General features: G+C 37.4%; 1 pseudogene; it reads left to right on the forward strand.

The window, feature by feature from the left end:
• The first annotated feature begins 8,070 nt into the window (after positions 1–8,070).
• LOC145510487 (small ribosomal subunit protein uS19 pseudogene) lies at positions 8,071–8,547 on the forward strand (annotated as a pseudogene).
• Positions 8,548–8,964: the final 417 nt, after the last annotated feature.

The following is an 8,964-nucleotide window of genomic DNA, read 5'->3' on the forward strand; positions in this document are numbered from 1 at the left end:
ATACAACAGAAGAAAACTATGGTTCCATCTTAATCCACACCCACAAAGCTGAACAGAGATCTTAGAATCTCAGCCTCACCAAACAGTAACTAGGTATCTCAGCCCCATTCTCTCTCTCCCCTTGTAACAGGGAGATATGAGAAAAGGCTAAGTAGGAACCTGGGACTTGCATCCCACCAGGCTATAAAGAAGTAAATTCTTCCCAAATTGATAGACAGGTTCAATGTAACTTCTATCAATATCTCAGTAAGATTTTTGTAGAAATAGGTAAGATCATCTTAAATGTTACATGAAAAGGCAAAGGGACAGAAGAGCTAAAATAATTTTTAAAGAAGAATAAAGTGATAGAAATCAGTCTATTCAATTTCAAGACTAATTAAATAGTAGTAGTAATCAACACTGGTGGTTGGCAGAGAGAGAAACACATAAATTAGTGAACAAAATAGCGAGCCCAGAACCAGATATACACAAGCATGCTCAACTGATTTTTTGGCAAAGGTACAAAGACAATTCAATAGATGAAATAGGGTCTTTTCATTGACACCAAAAGCACAATCCGTAAGAGGAATTTTTAAAATTTCTACTTCATAAAAATTTAACACTTTTCCTTTCTTAAAAATGTCTCCATCCCCATAATTGTTACCTTGCCTCACTTTTTAGGAATGATTTTAAGTAATATTCAGTATAATATGCTCAATGGTGTGCCTTAAACTGGTTCCCTTTAAATCATCTTCCTCTCTATTTCTGCACAGTATCCCTCTACAGCCAGCCTTCCAAAACACTTTTCATTTCATCAGATTATAATTTATTTGTGTTACCATACTAACAAAGGTCCATCTAGTCAAGGCTATGGTTTTTCCAGTGGTCATGTATGGATGTAAGAGTTGGACTGTGTAGCACTGAAACATGTATATTAACATATGTGAAACAGAACACCATTCCATGTTCGATGCATGAGACAAATGCTCAGGGCTGGGGCAATGGGATGACCAAGAGGGATGGGATGGGGAGGGAGGTGGGAGGGGGGTTCAGGATGGGGAACACATGTAAACCCAGGGCTGATTCATGTCAATGTATGGCAAAAACTACTACAATATTGTAAAGTAATTAGCCCCCAACTAAAATAAATAAATTTATTAGAAAAAAAAAAAAAAAGAGTTGGACTGTGAAGAAAGCTGAAAGCCGAAGAATTGATGCTTTTGAACTGTGGTGGTGGAGAAGACTCTTGAGAGTCCCTTGGACTGCAAGAAGATCCAACCAGTCCATCCTAAAGGGGATCAGTCCTGAGTGTTCATTGGAAGGACTGATGTTGAAGCTGAAACTCCAATACTTTGGCCACCTCATGAGAAGAGCTGACTCATTAGAAAAGACCCTAATGCTGGGAAGGATTGGGGGCAGGAACAGAAGGGGACGACAGGAGATGAAATGGTTGGATGGCATCACCGACTTGATGGACATGGGTTTGGGTAAACTCTGGGAGTTGGTGATGGACAGGGAGGCCTGGCGTGCTGCGATTCATGGGGTGACAAAGAGTCGGACACGACTGAGCGACTGAGCTGAACTGAATCTCCCAACAATTACATTGACTTTCCAACTGGTAATTTTATCTTGTCTAATAAACCAAATTTTCCTCCGTCCTTGTTTGATTTTTATTTTCTAACCATGATCATTTTCCTTGTGATTAAGTATCTTTCTCCTAGTCTGAGCCTTCATCTGCCTTTCTTTGGACTTTTTTTTATCTATCTGAAACATTTTAAAATTATACAAATAGTACATAAATAATGCTTGCTATAGAAGATTCAAAGAATAAAGACATATTCAGAGAAAAAAATATGACATTCTCAATTTTCTTGTCTTCAATCCCATTTTCCTCCCAGAGGTGAAAGTTTTAACCTGTGTCATGCATTCTTCCACCTTCTTGTCCTCTTCCTACACATTCACATATATATTTTCAAGTAAACAAATGTCTTTTATATTCCATAAATAACATTACATTAAATACAATATTCTGAAACTTTCTTCTCCATTATGATAGGGGATATTTTTATGTCAATGTCTATAGGTATTCAGCTCACTTCTTTTAAATGCATAGTACTACACTGTATGACACCACTATAATTTACTTAACTACCTCTTTATGTTGGACAGTTACCATGTTTCCTCATTTTACCACTAAAAGTACTCTTACACTTCTGCACAAATGAGTAACTATTTCTTTAAGTTACATCCCCAGAATTGGAATTGTTGGATGTAAGGATATAAGTACTCCTAATTTTGAGAAATACTAATCAATTGACTTCTGCAAGTTCAGCTCAGTTCAGTCGCTCAGTCGTGTCCGATTCTTTGCGACCCCATGAATTGCAGCATGCCAGGCCTCTCTGTCCATCACCAACTCCCGGAGTCTACCCAAACCCATGTCCATCAAGTCGGTGATGCCATCCAACCATCTCATCCTCTGTCGTCCCCTTCTCCTCCTGCCCCCAGTCCTACCCAGCATTAGGGTCTTTTCCAATGAGTCAACTCTTGGCATGAGGTGGCCAAAGTACAGGAGTTTCAGCTTCAACATCAGTCCTTCCAATGAACACCCAGGATTGATCTCCTTTAGGATGGATTGACTGGATCTCCTTGCAGTCCAAGGGACTCTCGAGAGTCTTCTCTAACACCACAGTTCAAAAGCATCAATTCTGCGGCACTCAGCTTTCTTCACCGTCCAACTCTCACAACCATACATGACCACTGGAAAAACCATAGCCTTGACTAGATGGACTTTTGTTGGCAAAGTAATGTCTCTGCTTTTAAATATGCTATCTAGGTTGGTCATAACCTTCCTTCCAATGAGTAAGTGTCTTTTAACTTCATGGCTGCAATCACCATCAGCAGTGATTTTGGAGCCCAAAAAAATAAAGTCTGACACTGTTTCCACTGTTTCTCCATCTATTTCCCATGAAGTGATGGGACCAGATGCCATGATCTTAGTTTTCTGAATGTTGAGCTTTAAGCCAACTTTTTCACTCTCCTCTTTCACTTTCATCATGAGGCTGTTTAGTTCTTCTTCACTTTCTGCCATAAGGGTGGTGTCATCTGCATATCTGAAAGTTAGATTATAAAAAAGATTCAAAATATCTTACAAACAATATTCTGAAGGAATTAAAAATCTCTATTGTGTTAATATTTCTTTGTCAGTGAAGCTGAGAAAATATTCATATATTTTTGGTTCCTTTTGTGACTAACATCTATTAGATTTTCCTATAATAACATTATAGTTTTATTTAGTTAAAGTTTAGACATAGTTCTTCATGTTATCTTTATGTATACTGTAAACTATGGATTGGAATTAATTTTTTCCAAAAGATGGTCAATTTTTCCAGAACATTAAATAAAGTATCTACTCTTTCCTTACTGATTTTAAAAATCTTCTTTATCATAAATTGTATTACCTAATATATAGGAATTTTTCTGGAGTCCATTGTTTTCCACTTTTTCTTCTGTAGTTGCCTGTCCTAACACTAGTCTATATAAAGCACAGATTTGTAATATGATTACTATCTGGAGTAACTGTTTATCTTCAAAATTTTCTTGTTTATTTTATGCATCACGTCCGTATAATCTTAAGAAAAAGCTTGTCATTGTATATGAGAAACGTTACTGTGATTTTCATTGTTACATTGAATTTGATTATTAATTTTCTCAAAAATTAGCACCGTCATGATTTGAGTCTATATAAACCATGATCTGCCTCTTCTATTTGTCTAAGTATTTATGGCAGCTGGGGAGGAAATTCTTTGCAACAGCTTACAGTTTCTTTCAGGTAGTCACATACAGTTCCTGCTATGTCTATGTCTAAGTTGTTTATGATTTTGTGAATAGGACTTTTGCATAAAATTTTCTAACTGATTACCATTGATGCATAGGAATCTTCCTGATTTTCATATATTAACTAGTCTTTTATTCAATCACCCTTCTGAATTATCTTATTATTTTAGTGGTTTCTCAGTTACTTACTTTCAAATAACTATCATTTTTGTTTTTTCTTTCATTCAGAGAAAGATATAGATATAAATCTAGATATAGATACAGATACCTGAAACACACATGTATCTGATATACACACACTCTTTAATGACATGTAGCTTGCATTTTTCTTGACTCATTGGATTGTTTAGGACTTCCAGTACCATATTAAATTGTGATGTTGATAGTGGGCCTTCTTATTTTTTCCCAGAGGTCTATTTCATTAAAATTTACAGAAAAAGCATATTGGTTTTGTTCATTATTTTTTATATTGTATATTTGATTGAGCTCTACTTTTAATTTTATTGATTCACTACTTTTGTTTTCATTGTGCATTTTTATTCTTTTCTCAGCTCTTTAAACTTTACACTTTGTTCATTTTACTATATTTTTATTTTCTAATATAAAATTTTTATATTTTGAAGAACTGCATGTTAGAAATGTCTTTTTTTCCACTGAGGTTTAATAACATTGTTAGTTTCAAGTACACAACATAATGTTTTGATATTTGTTTATATTGCAGAATGATCACCACAATAAGTCTAATCAACATTTGTCACCACAGATAGTTACAAATGTCTTTTCTCGGGATAAGGACTTTTGAGATCTACAGTTTCAGCAACTTCCAAATATCCAATACAGTATTACTTACAGTCTTCAGTATGCTATACATTAGATCCCTATGCCTTATTAATTTCACAACTGGAAGAAATAGCTTATTTATCTTAGGGTTATGTTATAACTACTCAACTGGGTATTGACTAACATCACATTTTGAGGATAAGGGAAGGTGAAGGAAAGTTATGACCGACCTAGACGGCATATTGAAAAGCATAGACATTACTTTGTCAACAAAGATCCGTCTAGTCAAGGCTATGGTTTTCCAGTGGTCATGTATGGATGCGACAGTTGGACTATAAAGAAAGCAGAGTACCAAAGAATTGATGCTTTTAAACTGTGGAGTTGGAGAAGACTCTTGAGAATCCCTTGGATTGCAAGGAGATCCAACCAGTCCATCTTAAAGGAGATCAGTCCTGGGTGTTTGTTGGTAGGACTGATTTTAAAGCTGACACTCCAATACTTTGGCCACCTGATGCAAAGAGCTGACTCACTGGAAAAGACCCTGATGCTGGGAAAGATTGAGGGCAGGAGGAGAAGGGGACGACAGAGGATGAGATGGTTGAATGGCATCACCAACTCAATGGACATGGGTTTGGGTGGACTCTGGGAGTTGATGATGGACAGGCCTGGCGTGCTGCAGTTCATGGGGTTGCAAAGAGTCAGACACGACTGAGCGACTGAACTGAACTGATCCCGGAAAAACTCTGTGATGCTGGGAATCAAAGAAATATTGATTACTTTTCATGCTAGTCTTGCATCTAAGTCACTGATGAGTTTCACAAAACCTAGTGCTTTCCATGGAATGAATAGAGAGAACCTAGGCTAGGAATTATTGTCCTTAGCTGAGGAGTGGGGTGAAACCCTCTGTTTCCATTTGGGGGCCTTATTATGGCTGTACAACCAAACTAGCTACACTTCTAGGTTTACCCTCTCATCTCTGTGGTAGTTTAAAGGTCAGGAAATTCTTTAGGGATCTTCAGGAAAAAATTGTTTCTTTAAGTTCTTTAAACACACACAAGAACAGAAGACCAATGATGTATATCAACATGTAGATAAACCAGACCTCTATCAACTGGTTAGCAAAAACAGAAGCCTAGGAATATGCTACTGCTGCAGTAAATGAAGCAGTTCCCTTAGCAATCCAGAAACACTGGAGATGTTAGTCTTTGTGATATTATGAATGAAATTTGTGTTTTCGATCTGCTTTATTAATGTCATCATTTTAGAGGTTGATTCAAAGGAATCATAAAGACATATCTTTCAGACTTTTGAGTGAAACAATTAGGGACCTTAAGGTAAGATGCTAGACCCTTTGGGACAATTATTGATGTAAAATTTCCCACTGGCAGAAAATGAATATGCAGTGTTTTTTCTCTCTACCTACTAGTATCTCAAGCTGGGTTTTGATGCTATAACAAAGTATGAACTATTTGAATCAATTTCAAGTGAAGTAGCACATTTTACAAATAAGTCTTTCAAAACCCAAAACATTATCTCCTAAAGAATTATGGGGGACAAATAACAAGAATACTAGGAATTCTAAATGACTCTCTACTAGATTTCTAGATTTTATTACAAGGTATTTTATGCATTAAAAAGTGAACCCTAAATGCGAATGAACTGTCTTAGTCTCCACTCTGTTGCACCTGGACAATTTTGGAAAGTCTAGACTTAGGTGTGCTCCTAATGAAAATGGGGAAACCTGGATCCTGGAAGACCAGAATAGGGAGGAGTGGGTAGAACTTCCAAACTGACCCCAGAGGAATTGCTTCTCAATTTTGGTCTCCAATGTCAAGACCAGGAAAACTCAAGGGTCTTCTCCATGAGAGTGATGGCTAAAGAAAACAAAATAAATATGGGTTAGAATAAGAATTTTCTCCACCTGTATGAGGAATGCTTCTTTGTTAAATGATCTCAAAAGCTGAACGAGGAGACTTGATCAAGGCCGGCGCCAAGTTGAGACTGTTCTTAAGTCACCAGGCCTCTGCTAAACCAGCATTCCCATTTATAAGCTGATAACTTCAGGACACACAACAAAGTTTATAAATACCTTTTCCTGTTCTCATGCCTGTTTATATATATGAGTATAATGACAAACAGAGGGACACATGGACTCTGTTTCACAGCCTAACATAACCATAAAATAATGTGACTCTCTCCTAATTGCATTATAGTGAGTCTTCTCTGACCATGGACTTATATACAATAAGACCTCTTGCTATGAAATGCCTATAAATATGCAATTCATGAGTAGTCTAGCTAAGAAGTCTGGTGAGAGCCATGACACCTCTTACTGGTGGAGGCCAGGAAACTGCAAAGACAATAAACCTTGGCGTCTGCTCCAGGCTAACTGGCTGAGGCCAAGGTGCACTGTTCACATGTCTCGAGTCTCTGCCAGGCTCTTAGTCATTATGCATCCTGCCCCAATGGTGCATTAGAAATGGAGTGGGCTCTGAATAAGCTTAGAGGGAAGAAAGAGAAATACCAGCTTATATTTGATTAGGTTTAAATGTTTTGGCCTTCTTCCTTCCTGAGAAAGTTCTACTTAAAAACTGAAATCATTGTTAGTCAACCTTCAAAGTTACTTGTCCTGTAAAAGTATGTAGTGGTTATTAACAGCTGCTTAAGGAAAAAGATTAAAGCTGAATAAAATGGACATGGCAACACAATATAGATGGCAGATGTCATTAGTATAACAATTAAACCTACTTCCTCAAAAATCTGCTTACTTTTTTCTTCTTATTCATGTCTGTACTTTCAAGAGCCTTCCCATTAGCCAGCCTATCAATTAACACCAATATATACTATTCTTGGTACTATCTTCTATGTTATTGCCCAAAGAATCTTGGGATTGCAGTTTTGAGGACAGTATCCTTCTGTAAGTAGTAAACCACAGAGATTTAGCATCTCTACCCTAGACATAATAATAAAAAACAGCTGACCTTCTTTGTAGGGGAAAAAAAAAAATTTGGTTTCCAAACAATATCTTGACTTGCCTAGCAGTTGAGTCAATTAAGTTTAGAAATCTTCAATGCTAAAAGCATAAAACTGACTGCATAAAGCATTAAACTGAATACATGAATCTTTCCAATCATTGCTAAATCAGTAAGTAAAATAAACATACAAATATGAATCTGCAGACTTAGTTCAATGTGATTTTTGTTATATGTGGTAAACAGAAGTGTTTCGGCTGCAAATGATAGACATTTCAAATTATATTTTCACAGAAATAGGAATTTCTTTTGCCAATGAACTAAAAATTCAAGGGTATACTAACTTTAAGCACTGTAGATCCAGCTATTCAAACAATGTCTCAATCCAGATTCTGTTTGTAGATTATTTCCTGTCACAGAAGAGAGCTTTTCACGAATTAAAAAGATGGTCACACTCTAAAAAAATTGTCTTAAAAAATGTTAACGTGGCCTTTCTGAAGAACCGGCAAGATGGCGGAAATGGAACAGAAGAAGAAGCGGACCTTCCGCAAGTTCACCTACAGCGGCGTAGAGCTCGACCAGCTGCTGGACATGTCCTGTGAGAAACTGATGCAGCTATACGGTGCGCACCAGTGACGGCGGCTGCACCGCGGCCTGCGGAGGAAGCAGCACTCGCTGCTGAAGCGACTGCGCAAGGCCAAGAAAGATGCGCCGCCCATGGAGAAGCCCGAGGTGGTGAAGACACACCTGCGCGACATGATCATTCTGCCCGAGATGGTGGGCAGCATGGTGGGCGTCTACAATGGCAAGACCTTCAACCGGGTGGAAATCAAGCCTGAGATGATCGGCCACTACCTAGGCGAGCTCTCCATCACCTGCAAGCCCGTGAAGCATGGCCGGCCCGGTATCGGGGCCACCCATTCCTCCCGCTTCATCCCCCTTAAGTAACCTGCTGGCCAGTAAAAGCAGAGACTTCTCTAAAAAAAAAAAAAAAAGTTAACGTGCCAATATTGAAAATACTTGCTATGTAGGATAGACAACCACAATTACAGTCGGTAATCAGTAGAATTAGAATATATTTTCTATAAAAGTGTACATTATTTGTTCAAAACACATTTCAAAACTCATTTCTTATAATTGTGTCATAAGTTGCTCTTATGACATGTTATGTTTATTAACTTTACCATCTCTGGCATTATTAAAATCACTCTTAGCTGATAAAGACATTTTTGCAACAAAATGGATAAAGTGATGAATATCAAATACTAATCTGGTCATATCTCTCCTCTATTGAAAGATATCAAGTAGTTCTCCACTAGAATTAAGACCAAACTGGTTACTTTGTATGCCAAGCTCTCCATAGTCAGAATGTACCTATCTCAATTCCCTGCTCAGCCAC

The sequence above is a fragment of the Giraffa tippelskirchi genome, chromosome 6, assembly GCF_054371585.1.
Source record: "Giraffa tippelskirchi isolate mGirTip1 chromosome 6, T2T-mGirTip1v1.2.pri, whole genome shotgun sequence".
Classification (NCBI taxonomy): domain Eukaryota; kingdom Metazoa; phylum Chordata; class Mammalia; order Artiodactyla; family Giraffidae; genus Giraffa; species Giraffa tippelskirchi.